Here is a 10,034-nt window from a genome sequence, read left to right as displayed (position 1 = left end):
GTTTCTTTGTTGGTTAGAATATGTGTTTTGTGTTGAATAATAATGATGTGGGGTCAGAAATATTCATTTCTGATCTAAGCTACAATTCAAAAGGCATTTTATTAATAAAAAAGAAAATATAAATACATAACTTATTTTCTTACCAGCATTTACAAAAACATACAACATGAAATAAAAGATATGGTCCTACATATAAGGAAAACACATCACATTCATCCCAGAGATTTTTGTCTACCTTTTGACAAAATTCCTCTGTTCCTTTAATCTTGGCATTTTCTAATGAACCTCGACAGGCACCTCCAGACAAGTGGTGACGTGTGCAGGCGAAGGCATGTGACGTCGGGTACACGCTAATCTTACGGACAAGTGCTGTCTCTCCTGTTTAAAGCCTCGGTGCTCAGTAGGTCCAGGCACATGACAGTGACCTGGGGAGGGGAAAGTGTGGCAAAGATGTGACACACCTACAGAGGGCGGGACGGAGGCTGCTGAATTGGCTCCTTGAACAGGGGTTACTCTTAAAGGGGAGGGCAAGAATAAAGAGTAGAGGAGGAGGACTCTGTAACATCTGTGTATGTTTTGTTGGTGATCACTGCATGCATACCTGCCGGTTTACAAGCACAAATGTTGACAAGTGTCAGTGTATTTGTATGCATGGTTGCATGCACATCTGTGTGCATGTGTATGCACAAACATGATTTAATGCAACATGGCATCCCCGACACCAGTGGCGCTCTATCTATCTTCTTTTGGCAAGGACTTCCTGCTCTCCCAAGCGGTTCCTTCGATACATGACATTTATGAGGCTCCCATGAGCCCCAGCGCATGTTGCCCAGACAACTGAGACAGCTTCAGTGCCATGACAACAAAACGCCAAAATACCCTCACGGCCAAATGTGAGTAGCCAGCTGCCAATATGGCAGTTGAAATTGTCCGGGAGAAAGCAAAATTTAAACAAACGCTTGCTTCAGTTGATAAGATGAGAAAACGCATCACGTGAGATGATAAAAACAGAGGACAGGAGTAAGAGTGAATTTAGCAAAAGCAAACTGGAAGATAAAGTAGTTTTCCGTGCTAGTCAATACAGCTGTCTTCATTTGTAAGGGAGTGTAAAGAGCACTAATTCCTGACCTGTTAGTTACATCTGAGAAGAGAGAGCTGTGTCGTTTTCTAATCCATAAGTCTGCTGCTAAGTGGTTCATCAGCGAGCGCCTCAGATCGAATGTCACCAATTAAGATGCCTAAATGCCTGGCTAATTATGCTTAAAGTGTAGTGCTCCATCTCTCACATGATCACACACGATTAGATACACACATACACCCACACACACACCCACACCTAGCTAATTGTAGGGCAGTTTAACGTGAGGTTTGACAACATGAAAGCAGCTTTAAGTATAGGAGAGAACACAAGGTTTGATTGGCAAAACAATTTACCCACATAGTCACATCATTAGCAATTAAGATCAAACACTTTACAGCTTTATTGGCCAATAACACTGATGGGAGTTTTTAATGGTTAGTATCTAAAGATAACAGAACACTATCTGAAGAGCAAAATTAAGTTAGCTGATACAAGCTGAAGTAAAAATAAAATAAATACTACATGCAATTAAATTAAATGGCCTTGATTACTACTACTACGACTACCATTGTAGTCACTGTTCCATTATCTTTGTGACTATTATTGCCACTGTTCATCACACCCCCAACCAGCACCGTCAGACACCGCCTACCAAGAGCCTGGGTCTGTCCGAGTTTTCTTCCTAAAAGGGAGTTTTTCCTCGCCACTGTCGCATTAGCTACTGCTAATGCTTGCTCTTGGGGGAATTACTGGAATTGTTGGGTCTTTGTAAATTATAGAGTGTGGTCTAGACCTACTCTATCTGTAAAGTGTCTCGAGATAACTCTTGTTATGATTTGATACTATAAATAAAATTGAATTGATTTGAATTGATTATGTTATTAATGGAGCCAAATATTCCAGCACTTACATTTAAAGAAAATCATATTTAATAACACATATTTCATACTAAATCTTATTACATAGATTTAGTCATAGTTTTTCTTTTAAAGATCCTGCCACTAGTCAGTGCATTGTTTCCTCTGCACCAAATATAATACTCATAATGTCTGTTTGGAGGAGGAGAGATCTTGTGAAGAATGAGAAGAGATAGCATCTGCTCTGGGCCTCTCCCTGCCTTGGCCCACAGGTCTGGAGAGCAGAGCGAATTGTGTCTGAAAGGGGATGATACCCATCGGAATGTTAATGGTGCTGAATATTTCAGAGGTGGGATCATCTCATGGCAGGAGGAGGACGGGCGGGTTTCCCGAAAGCATTTAGTGGTTGAAGTTCCTCTCTGTTATTGTAAACCCTGAGTCAAAGATGATTTCAATGCACAGCTAACAAGGCCCAGTTGCTGTCGGGGAGACTTGAGATGGTTGTCTCTCACCCCCCCCATGTCATGCACTCACCCAAAAGCAAAAGCTTGTTGGAATTTCAAATGGCTTTGAATTAACATTCAGGCTAATTTTATTTTGAACTTTACTTTATATTTCATTTCGCTTTGAGCAACCAAACAAAACAGATTCCGCCCCCCCTAGTTTGAACTGGATGTGCAGCTTTTTTTCTTCTTTAAAAAAAAATACAAAAAAACTTGTCTTCACACTGAAATCCATTCAAAAGCAAAGCAATAAACACAGGTAACTCATATTCCTTGTGTCTGTTTTACAGTATTTGTCATGATGAATTTGTCAACTAGCGTTACACATATGGTAAATCCAGTTAGCATAGCTATATGACATAAGTGGTTCTTAAGGCTTTTTTAAGCAAGAAAGAAAAATCATGGGAGCCATAAAAAACAAGGGAATTGCCCCAACAGTCCTTACAAACATCTGGCAACCACTGCGGCACCTTTATTCCAGCCCAAATGACTGGTTGTGTTAGCCTTGAGAGAGAAAGAAAGAGGAGGGATAGGCTGAGTGGAGGCTCTTTTTTTTTTTTTTTTTTGCTAAAGTGAAATTGAAGTTCTTTGAAAAAGGATAGAAAAAGAAGGAGCAGAAGGAAGGGACGGGGTCTAAAATTAAGAGAATTATTGCATGTTCCCAGATGTGTGCGAGGAGGATGACCTGAGAAAGTCAAAGTTGTCCCCCATCAATCATTGCCATATGCTTCCAGAGAAATGGATCCTGCAGGACACTTCATTTTCCTTTTTTCTGATTAGTTCATTTGAGAGATGAAGACGGGGGGAAAAATGGATGGTGGAGCTCTCTGAAAATGGACGGCCCCGGTGTAACCGAAGAACAGAGAGGGTTCAATGTCAAAATTAAGGCCTGCTATTTAAGACTTCAGGGATCATTTTTTTGTCTGTCTCTTCCTCCCCCACCTTTTTTCCCGTCCTGTGCTCCATCTTTTCTTTTCAGAGGTTGGTGTCAGGGAGCGATAGAGCGAAGGCAATGTGTTCTTAACTCTGATCAAAGGAGGGAGAGAGGAAAGCTTTTCTAATGACTGGCATTCACTCTCCTTTCTTAATCCATCTCTCCTCTTTCCCTCTCCTGTCTCCCATCTCTCCCCACTCTCTTTCACTCGCCTTTCTCTCTCAGGGCATTGGTAATTATCGGTAAGGTCTTAGTGACTGCAAATGAAATTACCATTTAAGAGAGAGGGAGAAAGAGACATCCCCTTTGCCATAGGAGAAGGCTTAAGTGAGGCAGCTAAGGTTTCAGCTATTGATTTTTAAACTGCTACATCAGAGAGTGTAATGCTTTCTTAATTTCAAATAAACTGTCTGGTTACGAAGTACTAATGAGAGAAAGAGTGAGAGCAGACGAAACAAAGTAAGAGAACGATGGGGGGTGAATTTTAAGTGTTGACGTGCATATGGCGGAAACAACGTTCACACAAAATGATCAATGTGTCAATAATCCTATAGCAACTGGTAGTTTTTAAGAAATGTACGATGGCTACTAAATATGTTCTGATAATGAACGTGATAATTAATGATGAATACGTAAATGCATTTGTTGCGCTGGTACATTAAATATAATGTGAGTTTACATCCAAAATCACCAAAAGGTTATACATAGAAAGGAAAACGTAGAATGTGTTGTGATTTCATCTCACACAAACCCAGTCATTCAGCTGGAAAAATATATTCCTCCGAACATATCCAATGTCCAGCCCACTTTTAAAAAACAGGAGCGTGCAAGGTAGTCACTCTTTCATGCAGATGTAAGTCACATATTCCTAAAAAAAATCAAATGTGTGATAAGTAAAATTACATTTTGTCCAAAGGTAATTGGAAGTAATGACAATTTTTCTACTGATAGAACACAGAAAGAAAATAAAGATGAGGGATAGAGACAGGAAGATGGATTTTTGGATGACACTGCGTAAACCCAAATCTCTCTCTCTTTCTGTTTCTCTCTCTCTCTCTCTCTCTCACCACAGACCGCAGGCCGTTGGAGGCAGCTTAGAAATCTCTTACATCTGGAAGAGCCATAATTCATGGGATTTGGCCTAACAGCCATGACAGGCATTGGGGCGGCCAGCAACAACTGTCTCCTGTGTTAGCAGCAGTGTGTGTTAGTTCCGTGTGAGAGGGAGACGCTGAGCGAGAGACAAAGAGTGACAATATACAGTGTATGTGTGTGTTTGTGTGTGTGTGTGTGTGTGTGTGTGTGTGTGTGTGTGTGTGTATACTTGCAACTTTATATTTATGCAGGGCAGATGAGACTCCTCTGAACACGGTTTGCTCAACTTTTTATTTGTGGATCGGAGTTTAGACGTTCAGGGCTTAATGTCATCATAATGTTTATGATATACAATCATGGGACAGTGGTGGGCAGTAACCAAGTATGTTTACTCAAGTACTGTACCATTTTATGCTACTTCCTACTATATCAGAACATATTGTACTTTTAACTCCACTACATATATTTCATAGCTAGTTACTTTGACGATTCAAATTTCCCTACAAAACATATGATCAACAAATAAAATATGATGCATTGTTAAAGATGAAACGATTAAACAACATGTAAAGTATTAAAATTAGCATCATCTCGAGCAGATACACTAAAAGGCTGTCTTTTTTAATTTTAATAGTTCTTAGTAGTATATAAAAATATAACATAATTAGCAATTATTTCTTTTCTTTTTACTCAAACTAAATTTGACTTTACTTGCAGAATATACATTGTGGTATTGCTAATTTTACTTAAGTAAAAGTTCTGGATATTTCCTCTACCACATGTCATACAAGCTACTGTATAATTTAACTGACAGAAATAATATGACAGTCGAGACAAAGAAAAATCCACTAATGTTTTTCTTAGACGTGTAAACATTTTAAAAATCCCCTACAATATTGGACATATACCTAGCTATGTGCACAACTGTTCCTACACTTTTGTACATACGTATGCGCACACACACACACACACACACACACACACACACACACACACATGCAAGATACATAAACCGACTTGCAGCAGAAAAAGCAACGCCGTCCATGTGTTTCATGGCATGCCAGAGGCTCCCTGTGTCGGCCCTAAATATTACACACAGACAGTAGCTATCACTTCCAAGCCTGAAATCCCACATTCCACATTCCTGATTCCAGCGGCTCGCCTGCTAAGCTGGGCACCACATGAAGAGCCATTGTTAGAGAGAGAGAGGGGTCATGTATCTCTCTCTGTCTGTCTGTCTGTCTGTCTGTCTGTCTCTCAGCCCTCCTTCTCTCCCTCGGTTTGTCTCTCCGCCCATATATCTCTCACTGTCATAGCCTCCGTCTGTGACTCTCTTGCTCCGTCTATCTTTCTATTTCTCCCTCTGCCGGTTTACCTTTATTTCTCATACTTCTTCCTTCTCCCCTCCACTGTGCTTTGTCGCCCACTCTCCCACTCAGTTTTTCTACCGTTTGTTTATTTCCTTCTGTACCTCGCTCAGACTCCTGTCTCCTACTGATGCCGTTTGTCTGTGGCTCTCCTTCTCCCCATAAGAGTATTACCTTCTTTTCTGCTTCCTTTCCTTTTGTCTCTCGCTCTGAATCCCACTGTCTGTCTCTGTCTCTCTCTCTCCCCCTTTCTCTCCCTCTGTCTCCAGATATTCATGTAGAGATTTTCTCACATGTTAGATATAGATTTACGACCCCAGCCAGATCCCCGTGGCCACTAAATGTGATACCATCCACTAAGCCACATTGTTTTTGTGTGTGTTTGGGCTTGTCTGTTGTGTGTGACTGTGGGTAAGTATGTACTGTATGTGTGTCTGTGCGTGTGTGTTCATGCATTACAAGGTGGAGGCGGATGACTTTTAAAGGGTTAGCTTGGGTACGGTGGGCGCAGAGGAGGAATTTACAGTTTATTGAAGCACAGCAGCCAGGTGTGTGTGTGTGTGTGTGTGTGTGTGTGTGTGTGTGTGTGTGTGTGTGTGTGTGTGGGTGTGTGTATGTGTGTGTGGGTGTGTGTGTGTGAAAACGACAGAGACAGAGAGAGAGAGAGAGAGAGAGAGAGAGAGAGAGAGAGAGAGAGAGAGAGAGAGAGAAAGAGAGAGGAGGGGGGGGCTGTGGGTGCCAGGTGACCAGGCTAACCTCTTGGCTGGTGTTTTGGATTTAGCCTTTAGATAGCGGTGTAAAATAAAAAAGAATGGCAGGTTTTTTCAATTACAGATCAGAAAGAGAGTGAACAAAGGCAGGAGTAAAAGAAAAGATGAGTTATTGGGATCTAACATATCAATGTTTTTCAAACGGGCACATTCTTACAATCTGAGTGCATTCATTTTGACTTTCTGAACATTTTGTACTCCAAGAATTCTATTCAGCGGTTGAAATGATTTATGTCATGTTAAAAAGTATTTTTAAAGTACTATATACTGTATGTGTGTCATGAAAAACAAAAAAGTAAGATAACTATGAAAAAATAAAAAAAATACTACATACTTCGCTGCTTTGCTTTTTTTGCACCTGTATAATATTAAGAGCTTCTGATGCATTTTGCCATCACACTATAGTGCTGTATTATATTTCAGAGCACTAACATGCACAAACAAGTATAGTGCAAAAATAGAACATGGATACGACGACAGACGAACACCTGTGGAAGACCGTCACTGTTGTTGTGTTTTTGTGCATGTTATTAATTCTGACAGTAGTCAGTTTAAAGGTAGTCGTCCTCTGCCATGCATATTTTATTGGCTGTAGGTGGTATTTGTTTTGTATTCATGTCTATTTGTTTGAATCCTCCTGTCCTTCAACCCATTCCACAAGTTGCCAAGGGTGGGGCATTTGAAAATGGCATTGTCGAGTACCGAGGATTGTAATATTGTTGTTTGTCTGTGTGATGTGAGATGGTTTTTGCCTTTTGATGTTTGGCTCAGAGGAAATACACAAAATAAAAGCCTTTGCGAGATAAAGGTGTGTTTTTGCACATGTTTGAGTGTGCATGTGTTCCCTCAAACAGTTTATCTGTCAGTCAGACAGAGTGCACATTGTTTGCGCTAGTGCATGTTTGCATGCAGGTATTCGTGTGTGTGTGTGTGTGTGTGTGTGTGTGTCCGCACCCACATCTAAAAGTCATATCTGGCTTCAGATCAAATGGTGTATGAAGTAGAGGAATGACAGAAAGTGATAGCTCTTTAATGTCACCTCCACTCTTAAGCCCAAATATATAAGACCAAGAACACACAGAATAGGCAAGTGTGTTTTAAGGGAAAAGGAGTGACATGAAACACTTATGTAGAAAAGCTCTGAACATGACGATGGCTTTGTAGTGGAGGGGGAAATGTCTCACCAAACAGAAAGAAAGAGGGTAAATTGGATGGAAGAAACGAGAGAAGGCAGGGGCACAGAAATAAAACAGCGATATGCACATCATTTTTATTTTTTTTTGCACGTCAAGGTACAGTGATTTTTTGTTTTTGACTGAAAATCAACTATTTCATCCAGCTCACCTTTTGCTCGTTCTGTTCTGAGGTGTCTAAACTTTCACTGTCATCACTGCAGGGTAACAGTTGTCTGAGGAGGACGGTATCATGACGACTGCATTCATGTTCATTTAGTTTTGCTGATTCATTATTGTTTGCACTGAAACATGCTTCTGGTTAAAAACATTTAACATGTTAATAGCTTTGTGCTTGACTGGAATTACCCTGATGGAGTAAATATACTTTTTTTAACACAAGAATATTAGCCTTGGTAAATTACATATTTTACCTTCTCTCTTTACCTTTGCTCTGCCTGTTTCTTCTTTTTTTTAGAGCAGGTATGAAACCTGAGCTGAAATGGATGAAAATATTTACTGTGCACACTCCTGCTATACATCCTATCTCCCTCTCTTGATTCCTGTCTTTCAATCCTTCTCCTCCTAAATCTGCTAACGACTGCTTGCTATGACACAGATTCGTGAATAATAAAGGCATTTCTATCCTTCCTACATGGGCTACTGTCCTCTCTTGTGTGGTTGTTTAACACCGACATGCACCCACAGAGTGACTCACACACACACACACACACACACACACACACACACACACGTTCAAATCCTTCACATTCCTCTCCTTGTTGCAGGCCTCACCCCCTTGTCTCACTCTCTCCCCTTACCAGGAAATTAACCTTGACATTTCCAAAGCATAATTCCCCCTAATAAAAATGTGTGTGTAAATATATATAAACACGTATGTGAAATATTCATAGAGGGAGCCAATATGCGAGGAGGGCCTATATATCAAAGATGAAGGCACCGCTGGGGAGGATTTCGTTCCCTATCTGCCACCTTAACACAGCCATCATCCAAGGATCAAGTTCTTGCTATGAACATTACTTTGCGTAAGCCCGTTGTTACATTCAATAGAAACCTTCAGCTTGGATAAATAAACAGTCTGGCTCGGATGTACTGCCTATTCAAAGACAGAATAAGAATTAGAATCACCATTATGGCCAAAGTGCAGTAATAGAGGAATGTTGAATTTTTTGTCAAACGTTTCAAGGATAACAGCGCCAAGGATACACCATGCAAAGGGAGAGTGCAACACATCATTTGGACAGTAAACACTGGTTAAATTATGTATTTATCACATCTACAGTGCCAGTAGTCTAGTCAAAGGATATTTATAGTGCACCCATATGTATCAGTCCAATTAGGCTACTACTGAAATAGATCAGATCAGTTCCCTTCCAGCTGTGCTGTATACTGACATTTAAAACTGCTATAACACTGAATGTCTGTCAGCATAAACTGTAATAGCTACAATATCTTTTCATCACAAACTGATTTCACAATGTTCGATATTTTTGCGGAGGCTTTTACCATTGTGAAACAATGTCAGTGTGTGGCCGGGTGTGCATTACTCCATACATATTTGTGATCTCTGCCCATGTGCGTGCATGCATGCTCCCGTCATAATGGAATGACAGTGATGCGGATCCAAAATGGCTGGTTTTAGTATTTGGACACTGGGGTGAGGCTAAAATAAGGCAGGAGGGATACAGCGAAAGAGAAAGGGAGCACGGGAGAGGGTGAAGAACGCGTGTGGGTAGGTAGTGATCGTATAATACCATCATGGAACGCCATCACTCCCTGTCTGACCGGCCTCATTTTAGGGCAATGGAACTCCAGAGGAAAAGGCGCCAATGGCACATTATTCTGCCTTAGAAAATCACACTCATGTTTTTATTCATGCCTGCACCAGAAACAACAACAACAGAATTTGATTTCCAGTGTAAATATTCTGGACCAATACAGAGATGGAATGAATTATTTGTGAAAACGTGTGCATCAGAGAGCGAATAAATTTTTTTCCATGAGGCAGACAGAAAGATAGACAGATAGATAGATAGATAGATAGATAGATAGATAGATAGATAGATAGATAGATAGATTTAAAACACGAGGAGTTACCATAAAGATGACTCACTGCACCTTGTGTACTGATGCTGGAACAAAAATGTTGTCATGTGTTTGCGGCTCCTAATGAAACACCTCTGATCATTTCCCAGTGTAATGGCATCTCCATAACCCTATCCCTCTCTAATCAC

This window comes from Sander vitreus, chromosome 22, assembly GCF_031162955.1.
Source record: "Sander vitreus isolate 19-12246 chromosome 22, sanVit1, whole genome shotgun sequence".
Classification (NCBI taxonomy): Eukaryota; Metazoa; Chordata; class Actinopteri; order Perciformes; family Percidae; genus Sander; species Sander vitreus.
Note: the sequence above shows the minus strand (reverse complement) of the source record.